This window comes from Rhinolophus hipposideros, assembly GCF_964194185.1.
Source record: "Rhinolophus hipposideros genome assembly, chromosome: 1".
Classification (NCBI taxonomy): Eukaryota; Metazoa; Chordata; class Mammalia; order Chiroptera; family Rhinolophidae; genus Rhinolophus; species Rhinolophus hipposideros.
In genome coordinates, this window is record NC_138047.1 from 4,111,041 (window position 1) to 4,130,862 (window position 19,822).

General features: G+C 39.2%; 1 pseudogene across 1 annotated transcript; it reads left to right on the top strand.

The window, feature by feature from the left end:
• The first annotated feature begins 12,779 nt into the window (after positions 1-12,779).
• On the top strand, positions 12,780-13,224 carry LOC308497987 (small ribosomal subunit protein bS18m-like; annotated as a pseudogene). The gene has a single exon. The product of its transcript is annotated as a small ribosomal subunit protein bS18m-like (transcript).
• The last annotated feature ends 6,598 nt before the right edge of the window (positions 13,225-19,822 follow it).

Sequence of the window (19,822 nt, forward strand, 5' to 3'; positions counted from 1 at the left end):
CGAAAATGCAGACTGATCCTCGTCCCCAAACGAGGACGGGATCTGGGCCTGACCATCGATTTGTTATGAGGTCTTCATCACTATCTGCACTGCCTCCTTCAGTTGTTATTGGGGGGAATTCAATAACAGGGAAAAGATTAAGAGGGGGTTTTTTAGCACCAGAGGAGAGTTGTGAATCTAACTGTTGAAGTTGTTTAAGGAGAGTTAGATGTTGTTTTTTGAGTTGAACGTTTTTTTCTAATTGTTGGACTTGGTGGGAGAGGAGAGTTTGATCAGGATCGTGGATAGGAGCTGAAGGCAGTTGGGGATTATAGGGAAGGGGCAATTGATTAGAGGCCAGAGACTGCCAGTCAGGATTAGCGGCAGCTTCCTCTAAATCAGCCTCATCCTCAAGGCTTAACTGATCGTCCTCAGGTGGGCTCGAATTTACATTAAAATCAGGACAATTAGGTGAGGATTCTTTTAGTCCTGAGATAAACTTGTCATGAACACTAACCTCTTGTCCCATTATGAGAAGGAATAAAGACTCTCCTCACGTAGGCAGTCGGTTGGTACAATCCGCCAACACGGACCCAAACGAGAAGGCTCGGATGGTAACGACCCGCAGACGAATGTCTTTTGGGACTCACCCGGCCGGAGAGACGGGGGTGTTGGGATGAGAGGAGAAAAAACCCTTACGTGAGCAATCGGTTGGTATAATCCGCCAACACGGACCCCGAGAGGCGACGCGGCTGGTAACGACCCTCAGGCGAAAGCCAGTCGGGACTCAACCGGTCGGGAAATCCTCTGGGTGGACGATTGGAGCTCAAAGTAAGCAGGCAAAATCTCGCTCAAACGGTCCCAAACACCTAGAAAACTGTCTCGTTGGTGAACGACTAAAACCCAAAGTGAGCTGAGAGCAGATAAAAAAGGAGACTGGGACAACAGGTTAGGGGAAAGGGGAACCCTAGTCTAAGTGTCTGAGGGGAAGCCTGTAGACTATACATAAGTCTAGAACATAAATATATGTCCCATTTTTTGAAGGAGTCGTCCGCTTACCTGTACAGATCTCCCACAAGTTGGGTAGTCTTATGGTGATCAAAGAAGAAATATGCTGCAGCTCCTTAGACCGGACGAACTCAGACGTCTCGTCTTCTAGGAGACTTCAGGCCCCACGTTGGGCGCCAGTTGTCCCGACCCGTGGGACACTACACGAGGGACCCCGAAGCACCTAGAAGGGAGGAAAATGGGAGACACAAAGACCGGAGACAAGACAGGAGTTCTGATCAAGTCTCTCTTTATTGCAGCTCAATCAGGGGTTATATACATTCTTCTGCTGGGTGGAGGGGCATTAACATAAGAAGGGTTGCCGCAGGCTAGCATCTTAAGCCATCCAGACACCCCCTACAGAAATGTGGGTGTTATCTAAAGACCCAAGTAACTTCCTCTATCTCATGCTTCTCAGTTATGTGATGGTGCCTTATAGGCACCCGCCCCCTACACCCAAGTAATTTTATGTTAAGTGATATATTTTATGCCTAAAATCCTTTTATTGCTCATCCACAACAATTAACTGCAGCAAGAATATCTGTATAATACGAAATTAATCCTGCACACTTTAGTTAATTTGAAATTAATTTAAAATATTTCCTATGCCCGTATAGCTTTAGGTATCAAACATATATTTCTGGACAAAATTATCATTGTAGGCCCTATTCACTTGTAATTTATTCATTTGTAACAAAAAATATAATTTTTATAAGTGATTATTAAACATAAAAAGTAACATTTTATTGGAAAAACTACTCTTCATCAGACTTCTTTCTAAAATACATGGGGCTCCTCATCAACATTATTCCCATTTTACAATTATTGTTGTTACAGTTATTGTAAGCACTATGAAAACTTTTTCATAAAAATAAGTAGATGAGAATGAAAGGAACTTTATCATACAGATGTCAATTACAGAGCTCCTTCTGATATGGTTATCTGATATAGTGATGCACATTGTATTGTTTTATAAACCATTGCATTTTGGGATGATTTGTTTTTCAGCAATAGATGACTAAAACAGAAAGTGTTACCTGAAAATAGAGTTTTACCATAATATGTGGCATTGGTTTTGAGTCTGGTAGAAGAAATGGAGAAATTGGAGGAATGACAAAGAGATCATTAGTGGAGGCTGGGAGGGCAACGAGGAAGTTCCTATTGGAAGCTGAAGAAAAGAGAACTTGAATTATGTATTGGCAGAAGAATTAGCAAAACTGTTTGCCTATGGAAATACGGGAAACAGGAAGAGCACCTAATGAACTTGTGGATCTGGCTAAGGAGATTCCCAGGCAGAATGCTGAAAGTGTTGTCTGGCTTCTTTCAGCTACCAATGGGAAAGTACAGGAGGAGAAAGTTGAGCTCTAGGAAGGAAATACTCAGATTTAAAGCAGAATTTAGAAGGACTAAAAGAGAGCTAGAACTTGTGGGTTTAATAATAAAATTGTTTTTTATCCCCAGTCTCTCCAAGAAAAAAATTCTGAAAGTAAGAAATAGCTTTGGTTTGAAGACAAAAGCCAGGGTTCTGGCAGTAAAATATGGCCTCAGGGTCCAGGACTCTTTAAGGCATCAGAAAGATTTAAGGGGTATCTCAAAGATCCTCTCAGCTAGACAAGAAGAATCCTAAGGGTATTTTCCCATAGCACTCTGATTTGTAGGCCCAAACAGAGAGAGGACTGTCTTGAAGAGATTTGTGAGTGTGATTTTCGTTAATAGAGTGGATAATAATTTGATACATAGAAAATTACAAAATGTTCAATGAAGTTATACTATCCTAGATTAAAAAGACAGACATGTTACAAAATGAAAAATGCCTCAAAACCCCCAAACTCCTATGGGAAGGAAGCAAACAGAAAGAAACAGCTGTAAACCTGGGGTTCTCTCTTGGAAAAAGAATGATATCTCAGAGAACAGAGCGTAGAGCACAGAAGGTAGAAATACGAGCCATCGAGAATCACTCCAGTAACAGAACTGAGTCATAGTCGAGAAACTGGGTCCCTGTGCCTGGCTATATTTCAAAATTGCTATAGACCAGGAAGGGCTGCGTGTCTTCCATTTTCAACAATTTTAAGTGAGTGCAGTTTTCCTGTTCTTGCATTTTCATTGTATGTTGGTTATGTAAGGGCTAGAAAACACATCCCTGTTGTTCACACTTCTTCAGATCAAGAGCAGCTGCACCCGAGCCTTTGGTTGCTTCAGCACCTGATTTGGGTCATGAAATTCTATACCTGAGGCCATCAGGGGATAAGACCTTGGGAGCTTTATATTTTGCGTGTGGGAAGGACATGCTCCACTTGAGGCCAGAGGGTGCTGTGGTAGACTGTACTTTGGTGGCTTTCAGAGGACCTTATCTCCTGATATGCAGACCTTTGCGTCCTTCCCTCCTTCATTGACTCTGCGATTTGGACAATGGAACTATAGCAAGCATGATACAACTGGAGACTCGATAAACAAATGCACATTGGGGCTTATTTTCTTGGAGCAGTTCTCCTGGAAACCTGGGCATTACGCTATATGAAAGCCCAGGCAACCATGTGGAGGAAAACTGAGGCCCCAGCAAACACTTACGGTAAGTTTCCAGTCAATGGCTAGCACCAACTTCTGGTCACGTGAATGAAGCCATATTGGACTTCCTTGTCATTCCAGCATCCCAGCTAATAACATGTGAAGCGGAACTACCACATCAGCCTGTAGAATTGTGCAAAATCATTAAATGTATCTGTGGTTTGTTATGCCACAATAGATGAACCAGAAAGGATAAATAATTTTTAGATAAGATTGTATAACAGCCAGATAAAATATCTTTTACTTTGTATTTGAATTTTGCCATATGGTCACAAAAAGGGCTGTTTTTACAAAAATATTCAAGGATTTTATTTAGTTTTTCTCAAGTGCTTTGTCAATCCTTTGATATATGAATTTCTTTATTTTTTAAAGTATATTTTATGTCATCCTTGTTTATTTTTTCTTCTTCAATTGTTAACTGGTCAAATTGTGCCATATCCACATTTATTATTGGCTTACGTACAGTTCAAGCAATGCTGCAATATTTCTTTCATTAGCTCCATGAAATCCTGCATCTTTTGCAGTATTTATAATTTATTTTCACAGTAGACTTCTACTGTATTTTAATTTATTATCTGCTATAATATTGGTGGGATAGATACCAATGTCTTGAAAGGAAGGGTGTTTGGTTTTGGATTAATTTTATAAGTGGTCAGCTCATTAATAAATAGTTTTGCTTTGTGATGACTTTAAACAACTTCTCTTAAACAACTCTTAAACTGCTTCTCTTAAACAACTCAGATAAAGGATGCTCAGATAGTGAAGGCCCCCTGTAGTACTCTACTTAGAGCTAAGCAGCCCGTGGTACCAGACAATGCTGGACTTTCTTGGCAAAAGCTGAGTTGAAGCATGTAATTTAGGCTCATGGTCTAAGAACAGCTTCCTGCTTTTTACCCTGGATCTCAATCTTGGTGCAACCCCATCAGAAATATCTTGGGGGAGGGAGAGAACTAGAGAGAAGTCTGGACCTCAGGCCTGTTCTAGCATGCCATTATGTGGAAGAGGTGACAACAGTGTGATGAACGCTCTGAGAATTCAGCTTCTGTGTAGTCTGCAAGCAGAGGCTGCAAAGTGAGGTCTGCCCACCTGTGTTGTCCTTAAAGGCACCATGAGTCCACTCACCGGTACAGGTAACCTAGTGAATGCCTCGGGCTCTCATCAATAAAATTAGTCAATCTTTATCTTTAGTGGGAGGATGGAAGAAAGAAAAGGTAGAGAAATCCACGAGTAGGAAAAGAGGACTGAGGTATCCCATTGGTCAATATCTATCTTATCGGAGGATCTACCCATAGGGTGATGGGAAGTTGGGAAGTCACAGCGTAGAGAAAGGGGGTAGGTATTGTACTCAGAGGGCATGTCACTGTATTTCTCTCTTCAATCCTCCCAGTGGAAAGGATTGAAGAGTACTGAGCAAAGGAAGCGACACCCCTGAGGAGAATTGTTTTAGCAACAGGCTAAGAGAAGCTGGTCACAGGAATGTGGTTTTATCTGAATTGAAGTTCTCAGAACTTACTGCTAAAAAGAGCTGTAAGATTTCTTTAAAGCCAAGTTTTCCCAAAGTTTGTAGAACTAGAAGAGAGCTGACTCCAAGGGAAGACTGAAGTGGAGTGAGAAGCTCTTAGTGATGATCTGGAGATCATTGCAAGATGGAAATGATTGGTAATAAAAGAAAGAGGGAAAGGAACCAGTTGTATCTTGAATTGGTTTATTTTAAAAAGTTATTCCAGAAGAGTTATCTGCTTTTATTGGTAAATATTATTCTTTGTTATTTCCACAAAGAACTACATTTTTGAAAATAAAGAGTAGAACATTCATAGCTGGATAATATTAAAGCTATAATTGACCCCTCAAAGCTCACACTTTTGAGTTTAAACACATGATAAGAGAACATTTAAGTTGAATTAACAGTTTTAGTGTTGAATAAACTTCCAGAAATCTGAAAAAGTTCATTCTTAGGAATGGGACATTTTCATTCATTCATTCGTTCATTCATTCATTCAATAAATACTGAGTGCCTGCTCAGTGCCAGTCATTATATCTAGCATTCATATTATTAATGCAGGTTTGGAAAACGTTTTAAAGATATAATGTATAAAGTGGGGTCACTGGCACTAAGTCATAATATTTTTAAACAGAACAAAGTAATGGAAAATTTTGAAAAAGCAGATATTCTTCTACTTAGTTCTTTCCTTTATGGGTAGAAGTTGCTGAAATACTGACCACATTAGGCCTTCACAATGAGAGCACAGATAGAAAGGTTAATAAATGCAGAGAGCAAGTGAAAAAATAGTCTAATTGTGATGTCTTTGGACTTTTCCTAGCAATATCTAGTTTTATTTACATTTAAGAGCAATCTGTAGTAACCCTTTTAATGAAATGCTTTCGTCATAAATGTAAGAAGACCCAAACTTGTTCCGTACTTTCCATTCATTTCTCAGCGCTCACCGCCATGACCTACCAAGCTGAGAATTCTGTGCGAGCCTTCCTCTGGAGTAAGAGGCCATTTCTCCAGCATGCTTTTCAACAGGATTTTAACTCTTCTATGCAGCTGGCAAGAACACTGAACAAGCAAATTGAAAACACACAGTGGTATGTATACTTGGAGTCTTTATAAACTTTCCCACACATGTGATTCCATCGGCTTTACACATTCCCTGAGCAGAAACAGGGGAACTGAGCTATCAGGCAAGTGCTCAGCAGTGAAAATTGGTCTGGTGTGCACAGTTTGTGAATTTCTAGTCTATTGAGCAGGCCCAGCTGTGGGTCTCCCCTTCAGCAAGAGGGGTCTTGCCTTTTAAGAACTTTGTTCCACTTCTCCCACCATGGCTTTTGTCACCGCCCCAGGAGACTTCACTTCCTATGGGAAAGAGCTATGTACTGACAATACGTCAGGAACACTTGGAGCAGCTTTACGATATTCACACAAATTCCCTCTCTCCACTTCTCCCAAACTGTGGCTTATTTTTTGTTGTTGTTTTTTCAGTCCAAGGACATTGATGTAAAAAGAAGGTCAATGAAACCCACCTTGCTCTCAGTCTGAGGGTTGGTTATGCTGTAACATGTAAAGGGAAGCTTGGCTTCTTAGAGACTTAAGACCCATGTGCTTAATCTTAACCTTGTCAGTTACACAGACATTTAAATGTAAGTATTCAAAGGATGTTGAACAAGAAGATTGTCAAGCCATTCTTTCCCAGGTAAAAGTTATATCTTCAAAAGCAGGTTTTTCTCTCCCAAACTTATCCAATTGTACCAACTTGAGCATTGATAGATGTGTATTCCAAGAAGGCAGGTGTCTGTTTTATTTGCTGCTCTCTACGCAAACCCTAGAATAGTGCCGCGCACTTAGTAATTCAAGGGTGAATGTTGAGAGTTGTTTGTTGAAACGTAAATGTTGAATGATAGCTATAAAAGGTCAAAATGCTCAAGCCATGCCTAGTATTTCAGTTCAGTATCTAAAAAATTGCAGAGGATGTTGGGAATTTGGTCTGATGGCCTTAAAATTACAATAGGAGTTCTTAGAGTCTCATCTCAGTTACTTGAAAAATCAATTAATCTTGTTTCCATTTTCTCCAGCTGTGCAAGGCGCTATTGGCAGTGTCTTCAAAATGACAGTAGATGGAGGAAGCAAGCAGAGGGCTTAGCCAAAGTGCTCATAACACCTGACGAAGAGCAATACATTTCTGTGGGGTGCTTGTCAATCCCAAATTTAGTTCATTCTTTCTCTGAAATGCAGCTGCTTAAAATGGCATAGACTAAGATGTCTATCAACAGTTCAGGCCACTGGTTTCTTTTCTTTTTTAATAAAACAAAATTGTCATGGACTCATGATCATTGGCAGAGTCATTTAGGCTAAATATTAGTCCCCAAATTGTGTGAATTTGAAACTATTATAGACAATGGCTACATGTCCTAAACTTGACTTCTGAAAATGTACCATGTGTGAATGTGCAGGGGAAGAAAAACGCAGTTGTTTCTCAGCAGTCCCAGAACATTCCTTTTATAGAACAAGACTCCAACAGAGTTTTAATATACAAAGTTATCTCATAAGAAGGGGGCCCCATTTGGGAGCTAGGGGACCATAGGCAGGGATTCCTCACCCCAAACCCCATTCCCAGCATCCCCAACTGCCTGTAGTTATGTGACCCTGCAGAAGGCACTTAACCTCCTGACCCTTTAGCTTCTTTATCTATGAAATAGCATTGGCTTCCTGCCTCCCAAGGATACCAGAAGGAAGAATGAGTTAGCATTTACATAGCACGTTGGGAACCTCCAAGAAACATACCACATGAGTAGAAACTATGATATAATAGGAAAAATGTCTTTTGTTTTTAATTTGTTGGTCTCTGGCCAGGCTTGCTGGACCTATTCCTTTTATCCAGTATTAAAATAAAAGGCAAATGTCAGAAAGTTCTGAACCTAATTCAGGTAGGATAACCAAATTATAGCTGCTGGGTTTTTGTTTTGGTTGTTTGTCCATTATTTAACTTTGCGGGGAAAGAGCTATGTGGGGGAGGTAACTTGGTTGCTGCTAGAGAAGTATCTGACTTTGGACTGCATTTAGCTCTTTCATTGCATTAATTGACTTCAAGGTTTTTTCCCCAAAATGTATCGGAAATCCACAAAAAACAAAAAGTTGACATTTTGACTATTTTATGCATTTAATAATAGCAATTTGAGTTGCTTTGTGTATAAATGACATTTTTATTTATAAAAATGTCCTATTGTTATTCATTATTGAAAAACACAAAAATATAGAAAAATGTACATCTGCTTTCCTAAACATCCTTTCTGGAATACTGATACCATTTTTTATATTTTACTTTTGAGTGATAATTCTCAAAATAAGGAACAACACACATTGCTGGGTTTCGAGGACACATAGCACAATAATATGTGTTTTGTTTTCATTTGCAAACACCATTCCCATTTTTGCACATTGTGAGGGCATAGTGTTGCCCATGCAGCAATTAGGTTGCTTTTTCTTGTCCTCAAATTGCCTGGGAAAATGGCGCTTTGTCAGCTTAATTTTTTTTGGTGGAGACATCCTGCAACCGCCCTTATTTCCATCTTTTCTTGAAAATCCATCTACTAAGCCCTCTATCATTTTTTTCCCTGAATTTCCGCTGGCTCAATTTATTGTTTGGGTTTTGAATGTTGTAACATGTACAGCCATTTACTAGAGCCAGTTCAGTGAGAAAATGACATATGCTTTGATACCACTTCTTAGACTTCCTATCAAAAGGGTACGTGGCACAGAGTTGACCAAATCAAGCAACTCCACCCATAAATGCACTGTACAGAATTTGAATATTTGGTTTCCATACAGTTCTCATTCCCTTTTTTGATCTTACATGCACTTCCCTGACACCACCATTCCCCACAGTGGAGATCTTGTTAACTCTCCCCGTGTCCTGCCAAGTGTAAGCAAGCATTGAGCGATCATGATTTTCCCACATCACCGGGAAGTCACCATGCTTCAGCCTGCCAATCCTCACATTCGAAGGTAGTCCTCTCCTATTGGCACACACTGTACCACATGCTACAATGTTTCTCCATCTTAGACTCAATAAGTTCTACACTTGGTTAAAAATTGTCTGTACAAACTGCATGTCCCTTACCTTCAAATCCATTCAACACCCTGGACACCACCCTTGCTCCCAACCCAACTTTCCTGTCTTGAAATGAATCTTTACCTATATATGTATCAATCTATTCAGCAAGCTGGACACCACCCTCCTCCCAAACCTGTCCCGACCCGAGGGACACTACACGAGGGACCCCGAAGCACCTAGAAGGGAGGAAAATGGGAGACACAAAGACCGGAGACAAGACAGGAATTCTGATCAAGTCTCTCTTTATTGCAGCTCAATCATGGGTTATATACATTCTTTTGCTGGGTGGAGGGGCATTAACATAAGAAGGGTTGCCGCAGGCTAGTGGTCTTAAGCCATCCGGACACATCCTACAGAATGTGGGCGTTACCCAAGTAACTTCCTCTATCTCATGCTTCTCAGTTATGTGATGGTGCCTTACAGGCACCCGCCCCCTACACAAACCAGCTTTTCTACCTTGAGATGAATCTTTGCATGTATATACATCAAACTGCAACAGAAATCCTGTTTGTGAATCATGGTGACCAAATCTTTATGCCCCACTTTGTACTTGGTTTACTGGGAAGATATTGCTTGAAAAATAGAGGCCCTTTGAATTTCAACATGGACTCATCCACGCACAATTCCATATTGCTATTATAGGCGGAAATATACGTATCCTTCACTAAATCTATGATGGGCTTGATTTTTGCAAGCCTATCAGTCTTTGAAGATTCATCGTCAGTCTTGGAAAAATGAAGGAAGGACCTAATTAGTTGATAGTCATTCCTTCTCAAAACAGTGTTAAAACCAGGAGTTTGAGTCAACCAATAGTGCCCTGAAAGCATGACTCTAACTTTGGCTTTCATACCAACCCATCCCAATTCCAACAGCTACCAACACCTTAGGTGTTTCCTGTTCTTGCACATTGACAGCAGCTCTCATGGACTTCTGGCGCTGGATTCAAGTGCCTGAGAATATACTCGAACTCTGCAGTACAGGGAAACGTTTTTTTTGAGCTTGTGGGGTAAACTAGAATACCAGTAAGCAGATAGAAATATTCATTCAGATATATCCGACCATTGCAACAAAAGGGTTAGATAACAACAGATAGGCACTCCTCCTACTGAAGAACAGCTGTAGGCATAGATGAAACAGCTGAAATTTAAAGTTCATCAGGATGGTCGGCTCCTGGAGGGTAGGAATTTTGTCTTATGTGTCTTATATCTTCAGTACATTTCCAATGCCTGACATATAGCTGCTACTTAGTTTGTGTGTATCTAATGAATGAATTAACTAGGATCTGAATGCAGCTTCATTCTTTCCTAGCTTTGTGCCCCTTTTCCTTAATTGTAAATTGGGAGTAATAACACCATCTTTGTGCAACTGTTGTGAGAGTTAGATGAGTGATATGTGTAAAGTGCCTAGCACACTGTCTGACACGCCTGTGGGGTGTACAATCACAGCAACTGTTGTGACAATGGTTAGCTCTCTCACCACTCATGCTGGGGACACAGGTCAGTGTGGTGGCCAAAGCATGAATGAGTTTGTATCCTGGCCTTAGTAACTTCTCAACTCCTGGAGAACAATGGTTTCACCTTTTTGGAACTTGCTTCCTTATCTATACAAGAGGGTGATAACATTCGATCTACTTAGCAGCTCAATGTCTAGAATATAGTACAGTGTGATAAACGGTACTAAATGTCCTTTAAAAATTTTTTACTGTAACATACATCAGGAAAATATGTAAAACATACTTATGAAACAAAGTGAATGACCATACAACTACCACCAAGGTCAAGACATGGACCATTGCCAACACCCCAAGAGCCTACCATATGCCACTCAGTCATTTGTACTCTTCCACTTAACATTATATCATGTGCACGATATTTAGAATGTTTAAAAATATGTTTAATTGTGATAAATTATTTGAACATATGACTGTGCTACAATTTGTTAAGTTATTATAAATACAGATCTATTTTGTTCTCTCAGTATGCCTGTTGCTTCCTGCACAATTACCACACCGTTTCAAGCACTGTAGCTGTACAATCCTCTTTCGAAAACTTCTTAGCTTTTCCACTTATTCATTAATTTTTCTTCTCTTTTTTTATTCTGAAATTTATTATTTTATTCTAAAAATTCTCAAATTTATAGAATAGTTACAGGTCTAGCTCCAACAAATTTTCTTCCCAGACCATTGGAAAATAAGTTGGTTCATTATGTCCGATCATCTGAAAATATGTTAGTGTGTATTTCCTGCAATCAAGAGCATAGAAATTGAAAATTAGCCTTGATATATCACCATCATCGAAACTTCAGATCCCATTCACCTTTTGCCACTTGTTCCAAAAATATCCTTTATAGCAAAAGGATCCAGTTCAGAGTCATGTGTTGAATTTAGTCTTTTGCATTTTGTTTTTATCTCCTTCAATCTGGAAAAGCTTTTGGGTCTTTTATTGATTTTTGTGAACAGAAAGATTATAGACCAGTTATTTTTTACAATATTCCTCAATTTGTGCTTGATATTTCTTCATGATTATATTTATGTTAATACATCTTCAGAAGGAATATCATAAAAGTGATACTGTGTGCTTCTCGTTGCATTTTATCAGGTGGCAAATGATTTCAATGTGTTGCATTATTCAGGATGTTTACTTTAGTTAAGGTGGTATCTTTCAGGCTTCTCCAACTGTAAAGTTGTTCTTTTTCCCTTTGTAATGCATAAATATTTTGTTGGGAGCTATTTATAACTATATACATATCCCTAAAATGTTCTTTTTAATCATTCATGTATTTACTAGTGTGACTTCATGATTTCCTATTTATTCTATGGCTTATAAACAATTAATATCATTATTAATTTTAATTGATTAATGGGAACCCCTTAAGGGATGTGTGTGTGTTTGTGTGTGTGTGTGTGTGTGTGTGTGTGTTTGACATGTTCCAATTGTTATTTTGAGCACTTGTTCACTTTTTGGCACAGCAATATTCCTGGCTCATTTGAGAAATTGTATGTCCACTTCCTCAATTAGTCGCTGATATCAGCTATTTCTCCAAGGAGCCCTGGTTCCTTTTAGGGGAGAATGATATTTAAAAACCCAGATCTGGGAGTGAGGTGCTCTCATTGCTACTGGAGGATTACTGCTCCTAGGCCCTCTCAGCGGACAGAGCCAGAGAAAGTATGTGTGTCTATCAGGGTATCCCAAAAGTCTTACTGCAGTGTTAGAACTTCGAAAGTACAAATGCTATAAATCCACAAAAAATATCATTGGGAGGTTTATTTACATTTCTTTACACTTAATTTTGATGATTTTGAATAATATGGTTTTTAATTTTAAGGTTTTGTTTGTGACTGTGTTATGGATAAGCATTTCTGAGACCACTGAATTGACAGAGGAGATTCTCTTGTTTGGCCAACTCTTCACCTGATCCATCTCCATTAGATTTTTTTCTTGTGGGATCACATCAAAACTGTCATGTATGCATCAAAGCACCATTCTTCCAACAAATTAGATAACTTAGATGAAATGGGTGAAATCCTAGAGTACAAACTACAAAAACTGACTCAAAAAAAGATAGGAAAAAGGAAAAGGAGCAAAGAACCATGGCCGCTGTGGTTGCTGTTGGCAGTGGTCTAGGGAGGAAAAAGTTGACCCTCTTCGTAAGGGCTACTGTCTGCATCCCAAATCCCGGAAATCACGCGGTGCTGTGGAGAAGTTGTTCACAACATAAACATGTAACCAGCAATGAGGACCTGCCCACTCCAGTGGAAAATCCTTATAAGGAACCTCTTAAAAAGTGTATCTTATGTGGAAAACGTGTAGATTATAAGAATGTGCAGCTTTTGTCCCAGTTAATTTCTCCATTTACTGGATGCATTTAGGGAAGGCACCTAACAGGTCTTTGTGGGATGAAACAAAAAGAAATCACAAAAGTGATTAAGAGAGCTCAAATAATGGGTTTTATGCCAGTTACATACAAGGATCCTGTGTATCTCAAAGACCCCAAAGTTTGTAACATCAGATATCGGGAGTAAATTATCTAATGTTATCAATAAACTTATTTTTACAATAAAAAAAAAGATAGAAAATCTGAATGGATCTATGACAAGTAAAGAGATTGCATCAGTACTCAAAAAAACTTTTCACAAAGAAAAGCTGAGGAAAACATGTTTCACTGATATATTCTACCATACATTTGGTAGAAGAATTAACACCAATAAATCACAGATACTTCCAAACAAATTAAAAAGGGTACTCCCCCACTCATTCTATGAGGCTAGTATTACCCTGATACCAAAACCAAAAATAGGCATCACAAGATATGAAAATACAGGCCAAAATCTTTTATGGTAAAAGTCCTCAAAAAGAAAAATTAGCAAACTGAATCCAGCAACATATGAAAAGAATCATACACCATAACCAGGTGGTATTTATCCCAGGACCACATGATTTGTTCAACACATGAAAATCAACATACTATATTAATAGATGTAAAGGACAAAAATAATGATTGTATTAATAGAAAAAAAACAAACATTTGACAAAATCCAACACCCTTTATGAAAAAGCATTCAATGTATTAGATATTTGAAATAGAAGGGAATATTCTCGATGTGATAAAAGGCATCTGTAAACAAACCTACATCATACAAAGCTAACATCATACTTAATGGTGAAAGACTGAAAGCTTTTCCTCTAAGATAAGAAAAAAGACAACAATTTTGCTCTTGCCAATTCTATTCAACATTGTATTGGAAATTCTAACCAGGGTAATTAGGCAAGAAAAAGAAATAAAAGTCATAGATTGGAAAAGAAGCAAAACTATCTATTTGCCAATGACATGATAATTTACAGAAAAAATCCTATGAAATTGAAAAAAAACACTATTGGAGCAAATAATGACATCATCAAAGTTGCAGGATACAAAAATCAGTTGTATTTCTACAAAATAGCAGAGCAACCCAAAAATGAAATTAGGAAAACAATTACATTTACAAATAACATCAAAAAAGAATAAAATGCATAGGAATAAATTTGACTAAACAATTGCAAGTCTTGTACGTTGCAAACTACAAAACATCATTGAAAGAAATTTTAAAAGGCCCAAATAAATGGAAAGACATGCCATATTCATTGATTAAAAGATTTAATATGGCAATACTTTCCAGATTGATCTACACATTCATCCCAGGAATGCAAGGTTGGTTCAACACATGATGGCTAGAATAAAGAACAGAGATGTGTCATTGAGGATGTGGAAAAATTTGAACCCTCATACATTGATGGTGGGATTGTAAAGTGGTGTTATTGCTTTGGAAAACTATTTTGGAAAAATCTATATTCCTCAAAATGTAAACATAGATTTGTTATATGACCCAGCAATTCTGCTCATCGGTATTTTGCCCCAGATAATAGAAAAGATATGTCTGTATGAAAACTTGTCAATGAATAATCATAGTATCATTATTCATAATAGGCAAAAATGGAAACAACCCAAATGTTCAACAACTGATGAATAGATAAACAGAATGTGATCTACCCAGAATGTTATTCAACCACAGAAAGGACTGGAGTACTGATTCATATTACAACAGGGATGAACCTTATAAGCATTATGCAAAATGAAAGTGGCTTAACACAAAAGGACACATATTGTATGATTCCATTTATAAGAATTGTCCAGAATAGGAAAATCTATAGAGATAGAAAGTAGATTAGCAGTTCGGGGAGTTGAGAGCAGGGGGAAATTGGCAGTGACTGGTAATGAGTACAGGATTTCATTTTGGGGTGATGAAAATGTTCTGGAAATATGAAGTGGTAATGGTTACACAACCTTACAAATGTACTAAAACCCACAAAATTGTATACTTAAAAAGGATGGCCTTCATGAAACACTGATTACATCTCAAAAAAAAAAAGGCAAAACCAATGAAAGTCTTAAAAAATCCTCATTTGGGGGAAGATCTGAAGACTAGAATTATAAATGAAAGTTTTTATGTCACTGAGTAGCAACTGATGAAAGTTTTACAAAATTTGAGAATTAACTAAAATGATGAACTGCACATTATAGTAATTATGTTGACTTTAAAATATTTTATTTAATTATCATAGACACAGTAAACTATACGTCTTAAAATGTACAATTTAGTAAGTTTTGACATACAAATACACTCAGGAAAACATGATCACAATAAAAATAACTAACGTATCCCCCAAAGTTTCTTCATGTCTCATTCTTCTCACGTCTCCTCCCCAGGCTACTCCTGATCTTATTTCTGTTATTATATATTAGATTGCATTTCCTAGCATTTTATGTAAAGAAAACCATACAGTATATATGCTCTTTAAAAAATCTATATTCTTTCACTTAGCATAATTACTTTGAGATCCATCCATGTTTTGGTATGTTTTAATAGTTCATTCCTTTTTATTGCTGAGTAACATAAAGGAATCAGTTTGTTTATCCGTTGATCTGTGGATGAACATTTGAGTTGTTTCCAGTTTGGGGCTATTACAACCAATACTGTAATGACATTCATGTGACCTTAGCTTCACCTTTTTGACTGGGTGTTGTCTGACCCAACCAGCCATAAGGTCGTGTGTGTGCAGCAGCAATCTGTTGTCAAATGGTAGTGGTTTCTATGACCCCAAGCTTGAGCAGGTCCAGAAGGTACAAGTAGATGGCATGAGCAAGTGGCTTAGACTCCTCTGACTCTGAAGGTGCATTGTCTCTTCCCTCTCCTTAGTCTAAGTCCTCTTGGGCATGTTCCCGATGACTGGTTGATGGAGGAAGAGATCACTCAAGCCAGGTTTACAGATTGTTCTGTATTATAAGTGAGTATCTTGTAGCACCACTCAGGGTTGACCCTGAAAGACACCAGTGAAAGAAAATTCTCCCAGTAGGTAGAACTTTGGGCAGCACATTTCGTTGTACACTATGTCTAGACTGAGAGATGGCCAGTGGTACAGACGGACACTAACTCCTGGGCAGTTGATAGTGGTTTGGTTGGATGGTGTGTTAGGGTTCGCTAGAAAAACAGTATATTTCTATGTCTGTATCTATATCATCTATATCTATGTCTATATATTTTGTATTTCCTATATTTGGAGATCAATTGGCTTACATGGTTATGGAGACTGAAAGGGAACATGATCTGCCATCTGCAAGCTGGAGACTCAGGAAAGTCAGTAGTATAATTCAGTCTGAATCCAAAGGCCTGAGAACCAGGGGAACTGATAGAATAAAGCCCAGTCTGAGAGCAAGAGGTGAGATGAGATGTTCCAGCTAGTCCAGTGAGGCAGAAAAAAAAGGGGTGAAATTCCATCTTCCGCTACCTGTTGCTCTATTCAGGCCCTCAATGGACTAAATGATGCCCACCCACATGGGGGAGGGTAATCTGTTTTACTGAGTCAAATGCTAATCTTATCTAGATACACCCTCACAGACACACCCAGAAATAATGTTTAATTTGGGTACTCTGTGGCCCACTCAAGCTGACACATAAAATTAATCATCACAGATGGCTAGGAACTTAAAAGAAATAGGATGAGAAAATTGGTGACAAGGGCATCTGGAGAAGAAGCATATGGATGGACCTCTTGGAACGGTCAGAGTGTGAAGATACTCGTATTTGTGTCCCATGTAAATGATGGGCATTCACTGACAAGAAGCTTCTAGTAATTAAGTGAACAAATCATGTACTCTGTGGATGCCGGTCGCTTTACCCAGCCACCACAGTGCTTGTTCAATGGGCCCATGAGAAAAGTGGCCATGCATAGTAGGGATAGAGGCTATGCATTGATCTGACAACACAGACTTACCCTCTCCAAGGCCGACCTAGCAACACCACGGATGAGGTCTTACTATGTCAACAACAGAGAGCAACGTTGATCCCCTAATATGGTCCCATTCACTGGGGTAACCAGGTTGATTACAACTGGACCTCTTTCATCTTGGAGTGGGCAGAGATTTGTCTTCACTGGAAAAGACAATTCTGAATATGGCTATCCTTTCCCTGCCCCACATTGCTTGTGCCAGTAGCACTATATATGAGCTCACAGCACCCCTTACCCGCCATCACGGTATTTCCCATAGCATTGCTTCTGATCAATGATTTTCATGGCATCTCTTTTTTTACAGCAAAAGGAATCAGCAGTGGGCTCTTGGCCATGAAATTAACTGGTTTTACCACATACTCCATCGTCTAGAAGCAACAGGGCAAATTTTGAAAGCTTACTAATGTAATGGAATGGCTTACTGAAAACTCAAGTTATTGTGTCAGTTGGGAGTCAGCACCAACTGAAAGTATGAGGTGTTATCTTAAAGGAGACTGCATATTCTTTGAAACAGAACAATATGTGGTGCTCTCTCCCCCCATAGCCAGATAATACGGGTCTCGAAATCAAGGAGTGGAAGCAGCTCGTCTCAGTATCAAGCCAAAAGATTCACTTATAAAATTTTGCTTCCTATCCTGGTTACCTTGAGCTATGCTTGTTTGGTGTTCTTACTCCCCAGAGAGGAGGGGCTCCCCAAGGGACAAACCCATGATCCAGGTAAAGAACCCCAGTCAAAGAGGCACTCTGCCAGACCTGACGGAGAAGAAAAGCATGACTGATGTGTCTGTGGAGAATCTGGGCAAAGGACAATCTCTCAACTGGGCTCACTTCTGGAAAATACATTCTGGGTAGTACTGGAAGAGATTTGATTCTAAGTTTATACAAGAAGAGAGAAAACAACCATGCATACTGATTTTTATTAATTTGCTCATCTAAATGGAAAGAAAATTCACGATTTTAAGGTCTGTAGAAGTGGACAAATCTTTTCCAGGTCTCTGAGGCAATTGAAGGTGCAATTAAAAAGAAAAACTTTCTTACTATCTTGTCTGCATAAGTTATATCACAGGACTAAAATAGAGCAGGGCTGCTGCTTCACCCAGAATTAATGTTAATTCCTTTACGCACTCCCTTAGCCATCACTGGTGATTATGCCAAGGTTATCACTATTCATATTCTCTATTAATTCTAGATAAAGGATGCACTTGTGCCTTTTAAAGATTGCCTATTTTGTCCATATTCTAGTTGGTAGTTAAGCACATGAACTCTGAGGAGTCTGAGGCTAGGGTTTGCACTTGATCTTACTTAAAAAGCTGAGAAGCAATACGGCTGGGATTTGAATCCTGGCTTAGTCACTTTCCAGCTCCGAGATCTTGGGTAAATCAATTGAACTCTCTGTGCCTGAATTTCCTTATCTATAAAATGAGGATGATAGTGGTATCTCCTTGAGAGTGTTATTTGGAGAATTCATTAACATAACATATGCAAAGTCCTTACAACAGTGCTTGGCCCATAGTAAACAATGAATCAATGTTAGCAATTGTTAATATGATAATTTGGCAATGCTTGCTCTAAGTCTGCTTGCCAGGAATATAAACCATTTTATATCCTTCATCTCTCTTTCTCTAGCAAATCTGCAGGAAAACTGTTATGGACTGAATTTTGCACCCCCACCCTCATTCAAATGTTGAAGCCCTAACCCCCAATGAGACTGTATTTAGAGATAGGGCCTTTAGGGGAGGTAATTAAGGTTAAATGAGGTCAAAAGTGTGGGGCCCTAATCTGACAGGGCTAATAAGAACAGGAAGACCCCAGATCCCCTTTCCACTTCCTCTATCCCTTCTTATCCCTCTTCCTCTTTCTCTCTCTCTCTCTCTCTCTCTCTCTCTCTCTCTCTCTCTCTCTCTCTCTCTCTCTCCTCCATATGAGGATGCAATGGGACGGTAACTGTCTTCAAGCCTGGAAGAGATATCACACCAGAAACCAACCTTGACGGCACCTTGATCTTGGACTTCAGCCTTTGGAACTGTGAGAAAATAAATGTCTGTTGTTTAGGTATTTTGTTATGGCAGCCCTAGCAAACTAAGACAATGACATTAAGAAGTTTCCTATTCACATATTAAATGAGACAAATGAACCGTTCTGACACAATGTCTGATGTTATCCTTGAATATCATTTCCCTGTTGTGTGAAAGTCTGGTATCTACCGGGGTGGGGGTGGGAAGGTCACTGCAGGGAGTCATATGCCATCTTGACTGCTGCCCACTTGAATCCCTCTCAGGGTAACAATTCTTTTTTTTTCAGCAAAATGTATTGAGGCCCTAGACTGACTCCCACAAATGCAGGGATTTGTTATTACCTGTGAGGAGCTCTCACTCTTCTTTCTTTCTGATTTTAGGCTCATTCCAGAGGGTTTTATAAGAATAAGAATGTGGTCGATTGAGTCACTGATCAGATTCTGGACTAGTGCGACCTCATGTCAGCTGTGGCGTTCCTTTTCCTCAGGAGCTGGACAGCGCTGGCTGGAGTCCTTATCATTCCACTTCTGGGGATGCCCTCAGATGTCTTTGAAGTCCCTGAGGCCATCCTTCCCATGGCCTCTTCCTCCTGTCCCAAGGGGCTGGATTGTACCCCAGGGTCACCTTTCAAAAACTATGGTCACAACAAGCATGCATGAATTTAGTGGTCCTAACTGAAGGTTGAGAGATCACAGGAAGGAGACTTGGGAGTCACCGGAGGTGAGGCCCAGCCTTGCATTCTTCTCTATCCTCTTTTCTGCTTATCTTTCCTTCCATAGTT